We start from the raw sequence: 10,741 nt of genomic DNA on the forward strand, positions 1-10,741 counted from the left end.
CTCAATGGGCCATATCAACAAAGTAAAATAAATTAGTCCAAATGAGGGTGGCCTACTGATTGTTGGGGGATGGTGGGGACTTTTTCAGACAACCGCAAAGTGCGCAAAAAGATATGTTGAGTTTAAGATGTAAATTGGAATATCAGATACACTTTAATGATAAAAAATAAATTAAATATTTCAAGACTTTCTAAAGTGATCATTTGAGTTAAAATAATTTGAGAAACTTTTCAAATTTAATAATATCAACCATCATGTCTAAGGAGCACATCACAAACTCTACACTTTCCATACACTTATAATTCCGACTTATTACTGTATACCCCCTTAATAGGTGGGAGGGACGGTTCAAGTGGTCTACGAGACCAATTTAAAGATTTACATAAGGAGTGAGGAACCAGCCAGCAAACTTTGAGCTCCTCATCTTCAGTCACAATTTGTCATCAGCTTTGGCCACTTAATCATTGGAGGCAGCAAATAAAAGAACAAATTCTAAATTGGCCATGCTCGATAAGTCTTCCCCTGGCATCCCAACTGCAGCATTACCATAAGTTTCCCGGACGAAAGAATCTGAAGGATGGGAGGACCTATCATTATCCCTTCTCGTGGCACAAGGCACGAGGCAAGAAGTCTTCGGTTGGGAGACTTGCATGACGTCTTGTAATACGTCAATGACGACGGGTTGCCTAATAGATTGTTTATTTCTTATTCCATCTCTCATTTTATTTATTCGTTTTTTTACTTTATGCCATAAAGCATGAATTCCATATAAATAGGTTCCTTTACGAAACTTCCAGCCCAGCTCCGGCTGGTAGAGTTGCATCCAAAAACTGAGGGCCATAAATTTTCACACGAAGGTGTCGCATTACAAATGTGCCCGAACCGATGCCCAAAAACTCAAACTGGAAATGGAAGTAGCACCGGAACCTCCCTCCCCCTAACCTTTTATGCTACTTGCCACCACATCCCCTCTCACTCACGTTCAGGTAATTTGTCGCCTTATCTTGTCAACATTTTATTTTTAATGGGCTTACAGCGTTCTGGAGGGCACTCATGTGGGCAGCAATTATCCGATAACAGAGTTGTAATTAGATAAGAGAGAGGTTTTCGAAACAATAAATTGGTTAGCTGTTTAATTTCGATTTAATATAGTGATAGAATTAAGGAATTTCAGGTAATAATAGCCTCTGGTGTCAAAATTAGTCGTTATATTTTCTTTCTTTGTCAAAAGATTAATCATAATCAGATTTCTGAGTAACAAACACTTCAAAGTCCTTTAAGACATCATGTTTATTTTGTTAATAAGTGTAAAATCGTGGCAACACTAATGGGAGGGCTGTTCCTTAGCTTAATAAAGCCACTAAGTGCTCGGCCAACTGTCCGCCTCCGTTTAGCGCTTTCAGCCTCTTTTTCGAACATCTCTTAACATCCATCAGCCACTGAGGCCTAGGGGCGTGGCAGAGGGTTTCGCTTGATTAATTAAGTTTAAAATATTGCCCACCATTTAACAAGGCAAACAAGAAACGTGCACACACCGGAGAGGGCCAGAAAGGCAGCCCTTGCCGGCGATTCGACCAACTCTGCGCTCCTTTGGACCAAATTAATTAGCAGACATCACTTCTGGCCGAAAGTCAAGAAGGTCTCCCTTTCTGACTGACTGCCACTTGGACGGCGTTTTGAAAAATGTTTGTTTTTGTTGGCCATCCACGATCTTTGATGGCATGGTTGGTCCGGGGATCGGGCCAACATTTATCAGGAATTGTGTGAAACTAAACAAACACCTGTTCACCATTATGTTTATTGTGTGGAGGCATCGGAGGCGGAATGTCTTTTTGTATTGTCCGGGATAATTGTTTTTTGGCATTCGAGGGTGATCAATTTTTTGAGGTCAGCTTAGCTTCATATTTGTAATCGTTATAAAGAACATAATTCACTGGAATTCAATGGAGTAAAGGAATCAGAACTAAATCATTAACATTCCTATTCTAGAAGTATATTTGTAGAAACTATTTTTCAGTGTCAATATATTTTTGTTTATATCATTATTTATACAATTTTGCTTAGAACTATTAACTAAAGTTATTTCCTCTTCCTTTTATGCGCTATTACAGACATTTTATGACTCATTCCCAATCATCTATGTATTAGCCATTTATCAAAAACTAACAATACCGATATTAGGTTGCAACTGCTCCCACCGCCTCGTCATAAATTAATAATAAAATCGTATAATCATATTGTGTCATATGTGTAATCATTGTGTTATCGGGTCGTGTCACTTAATTGCCCCAACCACAAAAGTGGCGCAAAGCTATTAGCCAAGTGGGAGTGAGGGGCGTGGATGTGAGGGCGTCAGCCAAGTGCCATATGCTCTTGAATGATTTTTATTGTTTCCCGCGACAAGAGTACGAGGAAACGCTGAACGAACCCCAAAAATTGACCTTTTTCGAATGGAAGGACTAGAAGGGCGGATGTGGGCGAGAGCAGTGGCACTTAAGTGCAAAAGAACAACAATTTACGTTTACACAGAAAGAGGGTGCAAATCCACCCTCTCGTTTGGGGATAGCGACAACGACTAAAATGGCAATGAATCGAAATTGATACTCCCCCAAAATTTTAACGCCGCATTGAGAGACGCCACGGGGGAGCAGGAGCAACGAAGGCATCGCATATCCTGTCGTGTGACTGCCGAGGCTGCAGAACGAAGCCGATCCGAAAGGTTCATGCAGCTTGGCAATTGGTTGGTTCAGGTCCAAAGGAATCGATGGGGATGGCGGCATTGGGGTCCAGGACTCCCCACCAGGATATAGGCGTCAGCATCATCATTGGCGGCATTTAAGTTGGCATATCCTTGCACTGAAAGAATTATATATTTTACAAAATCTAAAGAGACTTGTAAAGATTTCAACCAAGGGACTAGATTGTATGTAAGAATATAAATAAATTAAATAAAGTATTTTATTTTCTGTTGGAAAATACATACCAAAAAAAGTTGATAGTGCATTCTGTTACTATAAGGATCTTAATTCAATCAAGTTCATTCGGTTTCATTCCCCCTTTTACGAAGTGCGTCATCGTATCGTCATTGCTTTGATCCAATTCGGCTCCACGGGAAATTTAATTACTCCTTACCCAGCCATGGCTGTTTTTGTCGATGTAGTTGGCATGACGATGGAAACGGAGTCCTTTTTAAAATCCAATAAAGTGTCTAACAATTAAGCGACACGGATGTCCTGCCGGGCTTAGTCCAATCGGATTGGGGATTCGTTCCGAATCAGTATGTTTGCCTTTGGGCTTTGTACTTCCCTTTGATTTTGAGGCTCTTCTCTGTTTGGCTTTATCTGTTTGTTTTTCAGCTTCTGTCGCATTATGGAAAGTCAATTAGTTGGGATGTTGGTTTAATCAATGAGAATTAAGTTGGAATTGAATCCTCCAGCCACTACGAGGATAGACTGTTAAGTTGTGAAAATGTATGTTCTCAGAAAGGCAGCTGTGTCCTTGTCCTTCAACTAGCGAGGACAATCTTCGACTACATTAGCCTCAGAAGCAGGCACTTTACTTCACTCTCAAGGAGTCAACAACTTGAGGAACTGTAACTCCTTTTCATTCCGGCAGTTAAGGGCCAACACTCGACCGGAAAGTGTTAAAGGCAAAAGCCACTTAAGGGCAGAGAGATTTTAGTCAAAGGCAAGTAGAAACGCCTAATGGCTTCCACTTGAACACTTTTCAATGCAAATCCTCGACCAGAAATGTGCAACCGAATGCGCATTGCGCATTTCCAACTAACCAAAAATAAAAAGCTGCCAAAAAAAACTCTGAGTTCGTTCTATATTCATGTAATTACCGGGACTAAGGGAATAAATTCGGAGGGAAACCTCAACCTCAGGGCAAGGATGTTCCGTCAAATGGAGCGTGAGAAAGTTTCTGGCGCGCTTTTCGGGATGCAGTCGACGAAGTTGGCTCGAAAGTCAAAACGGCAACGCAAACTATAATTGCACACCTTCCTCGGGTCCCAAGAAGTAGGAGTTCCAAGATTTCGACTTAGGGAGGAGAACTAAAATTATAGAGTCGGGCCAATTGTCCAACTTCCGGGCGTATCAGATTTCCAGAATTTTACAATTCGCGCATTTAAAGTCAAGTAAATGTCAGCATCGATTCCCAGTTCCTTGGCCCACAGAATGTCCTTTGGACTTTGCCTTTTGCCTTTAGCTACCACCGAAAATGATTCTAGCGACTCCGGTCGGATCCACCCCGTCCATTTCCTTCCTTCCGTAATTGTTCAGTCAGTCGACACGCCCCTCCGAATGGGCGTTACGGGGAGTGGAGGACTCAAGTTCTTTGTTCGGCTTTTCTTCAAGAGAACTTTTCGGTCCTTGTTCTTTTTCTCTGCCCTGCACTAATGAGGGTCCTTGCCAGCTCCATTGACACATTGCCATTCGGTTCCTTTTCCATTGTATTTTTTCAAATATTTGCCAGCAACTTCAGGCCTGCCAAGATGTTGAGCGTTTTCAAAAGCGCATAAATATTTATGCAATGAAGTAAAAATGACTAAAAGTCCACCAAAAGAGGGTTGGCAAAGGATCTGAGATCTGGGATCTCAGATTCAGGTCTAGGTCTGAACTCGAATGACTGAAGCTTGGGATGATTTTATGAGAGTTATCAAAAGTTGATGAAACTGATTGTGACGTGGGATAGGATTTTTCTGCTACTAGGCAGAAAATCATTTATTTAATTTCATTTTCAGTTGCTTTTCAAGTACTTTTCTTAAAGCTTAACTTTTAAATCTTGACTTTATAAGTAATTTTTAAAACTAAGATTGTGCAAAAATTTCAAGAATACCATGAAATTTACAAAGAAAATAAAGAAGTAAACACTAAACCATTACATTGACAGGATAAGTATCCTTGTCAGGTGTCTCTGTCCCAAAACCAAACAATTTCAAGGAACATTTCAATCTTCAACAACCATCCGACATTGGCCAATCATCATTCATGGCCCAAAACTGCTGACCTCATCTCACCTTCTGGTGTAAGTTACTTTCTTTCCAGAGACAGGTAGATAACTGTTTTGTGGAGTAGCGAGAAATCAATTTAATCCTATTTTAAAATCAAACAAGGGACACTGCTGGCCGAGAGTCCTTTCGCACACGCCCCTTTGAACACGCAAAGGATCTAACCGGGAGGGCGGTCACCGGGCCAAAACAGCCCGAATGTTTAGCAAGTGCCGTTAAAACTTAATTAGTTGGATTTTCGAGAGGGCCAGGAACCCGGAGACCAGGTCAGCTGGGCAGTTGGTCGGATTGGTTTGAGCCACCTACTGCGTGTGCCGCAGGATGAACGCCCCGAGAGACCTTCACGAGAGTTCCTTTGAGGGTTCCATGCCTTGCCTTTCCCGCATGTCAACAATTCCACGTGTTTACACTTGCCGCTGATTGTGGTTGATCTCCTCCCTGGCTCGTTTGTTTGTTTGGACGGCATGGCATTGTATGGGATTTGATGGGGTCTCAGTCTCAGATTCGATGTCTGCCGCTATCACAAAGAGCTCATCGCCGGGCGTCACCTGGAGACGAGCTTAATTTCATTTTATTGATTACAAATTATGTCTCGCGGCCGGGCAAGAGCCATAACTGCATAACGAAAACGAACAAAATATCAATATCAGTTTATCTGTCTAACAATTTTATTAGTCGAGAATGGGGGAATATCTAAAGACAGATACTCTTCAAGATATTGGTCTAAGATGGTTCTAATTTTATTGAAAAACTGGTAGATATTATAAAAGATTGAGAACCAAACTGAAGTCACAATAGTTTACTTTAAAAAATGCTTCCTTTTAACTATAGCTGCTATAGTTATTAGATCGATTTTAATAATATATTTTCCATTTAAGAGTATACACATTTCGCTTAGTTTCTCCCTCACTAGTGGCTCTCGTCCTACACCTTCGATTAATTCTCCATTTTGTGGCGGTCTGATCTTGGGCCTGTCTCGTCTGGGGATGCTCATCGTTTTGGCTTAGTTAACAATTATTAATCGATCGTAACATTTATCATAACCCTTTTTGAGGGCTCTGAGGGCTCTTTGAGGGAATATGTAAATGTGTGCTCTTGACATTTTGTTTGTCGTGGGCTGGGAGCTCATTTGATAAACGAAAGGAGATAACTTTTGTCTTTAGCCGACAGAACCAGATCTTCGGGCTAATAATCTGATACGGGAGATGGGAAATCGGAGATAGGTTTTAACTTTGCGGGGAAAACTCCTAGCCAGCGGCGGAAATGAAAGCAGAAAAAAAAATACTATAGAATTATTTAAACAAATCAATATTTTTTGGGAGAATTTTTTTTGGGGGGGCCATCATTACGCATGATACGCCTGTCAGCATGGACAACAACAATGTGGAAGTCCTTTTAGAGTTTGAAAACGAGCTGGACGATTTGTAAAGCATCTCGCTTACCGATTGTCCTTCGGGCCCGTGTCAAAGGACCTTTTCACCGGGGTTTCCTGGGCACATCCCGCAGCGAGGATGCAATTTGCCTTCGTCCAAATCAGCTGGTGGTCCCTCAAATTTTCAAAACGGTCCCTATTCAAACGTATTCCGTTGTTGTGTCCTTGTAGGTGTTCAACTCAAATTAGTGGCTTGTGCTATCAAATAGTTTTGGCTTGTCATTGAGGCAGCTGCATGCCATGAGCCCCTACTGCCCGTTTCCAGATCCAGTTGCGATCTTATTTGGCCAAGTCCGGCTCTAGCTCTGGCTCTGGCTCTGTCTCCAGCTCTTGGCTCCTGGCTCATGGCTCATGGCTCTTTTGGCGCTCATTAGTTATGATTTAGTGTGCGCATAAACAAAGTTATTAAATTTCCATCCACGCTCCGCCAAACTACTAAATTGTCTGCCCCGAAGTTGTGTAGTCATAAAAATTAAAACCATAAATTAAATGAATATTTATTTACTACGCCATTGCCAGGCATCTCTTCTCTTCTCTCCTTCCTGGCCTGGCCCGGCCATGGAGATGTTGGCAAGGAGAGCCAAAAGGCCAGCAGAAATTTAATTAACGCTTCTGTGTACATGTAACTAAACTCAGCGGGGGCGGGGGCTGGTGCTGATGGGGGATGGCGTCGACGCCGCCGGAGCTGAACTTGGGGAGGCGGCAGAGGGGGCGTGATAAGCGCCACTCTCCGTAGCGCCCTTTTTTCCATGAGCCATAATTAACGATTAATTAAAAGTGCCGACTAGCCAACCCACAAAAAGCAGTGGAAATAAAAAGAGTTTGTTGCAATCACAAGCTTGTACTCACATAAATTATAATGTAGTTATAAAATGGGAAAAGAAAGGGCTGGAATTAAATAATTAAATGCGGAAAATGAAATATAGAAGGCAAAAAACTTCTTATTTTATGGATTTTTATAGCCTTGAGTACAGAAAACTGTTCTTAAAAATCAGTTAATATATTTTTTATTGTTTAGAAGTACAAAAATTCCTTAAAAGAAGTTACAAAAACCTAGATCTCACTAAAAACATAGAAATTAAACAGAATTTACAGGCATAAAAATATATCTCACCTTGAAAACAGTTTTCCCAAATACTCTAATCCTTTTACTCCGCTTTTTTAAACAAAGTCAGGGCATGAGCCCTAATGAAAACTAAACTATTTAACCAGAAGTGGTCAACATAATTGGCTCAAAAGAGTTAAGGCTGGAGAAACTGTAACGCCCTTACCTACATGCAGATTGGGATGGGATGGGATGGGATGGGAGTTGGAATTCGAGCCCGTATCCGTGTCTCTGGGCAGGTAAGATGAGGTGTTTGTGCGGCCCAGTGAACAACGCCCACAATAACAACTTGACTCGGGCAACGGCATAATTTATGCTGGCGAAAAATGCCCGATGTCCGAGAAAACCTCGAAGCAAACAGAGACAATCGCAGTCGCAGTCACAATTCAAATGAAAATCCTGCCCATCCTGGCTAACAGCTCATAAATCACAAAGGGTATCCGAGTGTCCGAGCTAGAAAGTTGACTGACTGCTTGACTTGGCCAAGGGACTTACCTGCCAAACAGCCTAACTGCCAATGTTGGCAATAAAATTCGGCTCAAGGCCGATAGGTTTCCGTTTGTCTTTGTTTTTTTTTTTTGCTGTTCAATGGAAAACGCATTGCGGAAAAAGGATGTGAGCTGATCCTGGTTCTCCTCACCTCACCTTGATGTTTATGACATGTAAATATTTATGGTTGACATGACCTTGTCATGTCAGGAGGCATGTCCTAGCCGTATCCTTCGGTTTCGTACTCCTCCTGTCACGCATTTTTATTTTTTATGATTCCTCCGAAGCAAAACTGTTTCGTCCGCTCTCCAGATAAATCTTTATGAGGCATATAATTTTCCCAAATTTTATTTTTTCCTCTATCTGCGCCGTGTGTGTGCTGTTTATGGTGCCTTGTTCCGGTATCTTCATGGCATGGTCATAAAAAAATTGACTTTCCTAAGCTATGTTTCCTATGGCAATGGTTAATCCTTGTACTACCTTCCTGCGATTTCTGCAGTTTATCACGCCCCTCCACCGACAATGCAAATTCGTAATATTTTTTGCGGGTTTTGCGAAATTTCAGTTTTTACATTTTTCTACCTGATGGGTTTGGTTGTGCAATGGGCAGTGGGTGGATTAGGTTGTGCAAATTATTAGTACTTATTCAATTATAGATTATACGTCTTAATTTCTCTCAGATTGTTGATATTTGGAATCCATTTTCTGTACTTTTCCCCCATTTTCCAATGATACCTTCACATCCATCAAAACCATTTCGGAATGGAATGGAAAATGCCAGAAACCTGAGGAAAACCAGTTGAATGAAAAACTCCCACGCTCCCACTTCACTTCTTTAACACTCTCTTCCCAGCTCTTTCTCCTTTTCTCTGCAAGAGTTCTCACTGTCTTTGCATTCACTTTGGAACACTTCAGTCTTGAGACTCGAGTGAACCCCAGGCAGAGGGACCTGTACAGTGCTCACCGCTGTGATCGCGGCATGTGCCAAAGGCGTCCACGCCGGGTTACGGTTTGGATGTGATTTTGGCTCGCTTTCATGACATGGAATCTTGGCCATTTGGCAAGTCAACGCCCACTGTTCACCCACTTTGTTGTGGACAAAATAATTAAGCACAGACTTGCAAAATAGCTGGGGATTGTAGTAAGATTTGGAGTATCAAATAGTGGAAAATAAACAATAAATATCACGATATACATTCAAAATGTTTTGGTTTAATGGTAGTAATTTATAAGTAATATATACTGAATTTTTTCACTAATTAATTACCAATGTAAGAAAATGGGGATAATCTCCTTTGTTATTTTAATGTATCTTTAGTATTAATCCCTCTTTTTTTTTTAATTTTCTATCATAGTTCTTTTGCTAGCTCTTAAGTTCTGAAAAATCAAACCACCTGGTTCTGATACCTTGTTGTTCTTAATTTTTAGACTTTATGTTTGTAATTTTTTGTTGTTTTCTTTGGCTTCTGATTATTGTTGTTCTGGCAAGTCGTTGTTATTCTGTTAGTACAGAGTTTATTGCATTTTGCGCTTCCATTTTCAAGTGGCTCGAAATGCATTATTTATGGGAGTGGTTCTATGGCAATGTGCTAGAAATCCACTTCAGTCAAACTCCATCCACGTCTCCATCTTCATCATCATGGGGCGAAGACTGCGGCACCACCTCACACGCCCCTGTCCGCCACATTCTTCCCCTTTCTCCATAAAAAAAATTAAGCTTTATATAGCCCAATGTGGAGCAATGGCTTCATTTCGAATGACATTTTGTTGTTTGGATGCTCTGCGGGATGGGGGCCTCGCCAGTTTGGTGCAATTTTTTCAAGTTTTATGGTCTTAACCGATCCCAAATATGGTATTGGGGTCGGTCCTGGCACTTCGATGATTGTCGATTGCCAATTGCCGCGGAGTTGTTTTGACGTTTTAATAGCCGAAACGTTTGGTCACTGACATTTAATGTCACAATTAACGCCATGTTTTAATTGCCCCAAGATTGGGGTTCTATAATCAGAAGAAACTATAAAGTTTTCGGCTCAAACTGGACAAAATTATAACAAAGGCTTTGATGTTCTTCAAATTGTGATAGAAATAATGTGAAATTTTTCAGTTTATTTATTGTGTTTTGAAGATTTATCATATATACCCCAAATATTAGTTTGCGGACGTCATTGAAGATATGATTTGGTTTGTACCAACACCTTAAAATATCAAATTGTATTTATTTAAAGTTTAAACAACTGAGTACCTTTCCGAATTCGAGGGGAGCGAAATGATCACTTCACAGATCGACCGAAAACCCAATTAAAACCACTTAACACTCAACAGAATCCAATCAAATCGAATCGATCCAAAAGTTTCGGATTGTTTCGCATGCTGCTTATTTAAAATTCCATAAATTAGTAAATGAAAAACAAGGGGTCGGCTAATGAAAATGTATGTCTTCATTGCGCAATCTAAACAAAGCGGCGAGAAATCTCCGAGATGTCCGAGAACGGAATGTGCTTAATATCATTAAAATCAATAAAATAAACAACTAATTTGATAAACTGACAGCTGGGGCAGGCAATACACTACACTACACTATGTAGTAGCAATGGGGCCAGCTAGTAGTGGTCTAAAAATAATGAAAAACATTTCAGCCGTAGTGACAATGAAAAATAAACTGAAAGTCGCGAGGCGATGGGAAGAAATGCATCCCGCGAGGTTT

The sequence above is a fragment of the Drosophila ananassae genome, chromosome 2L (assembly GCF_017639315.1).
Source record: "Drosophila ananassae strain 14024-0371.13 chromosome 2L, ASM1763931v2, whole genome shotgun sequence".
In the NCBI taxonomy this organism is placed as follows: domain Eukaryota; kingdom Metazoa; phylum Arthropoda; class Insecta; order Diptera; family Drosophilidae; genus Drosophila; species Drosophila ananassae.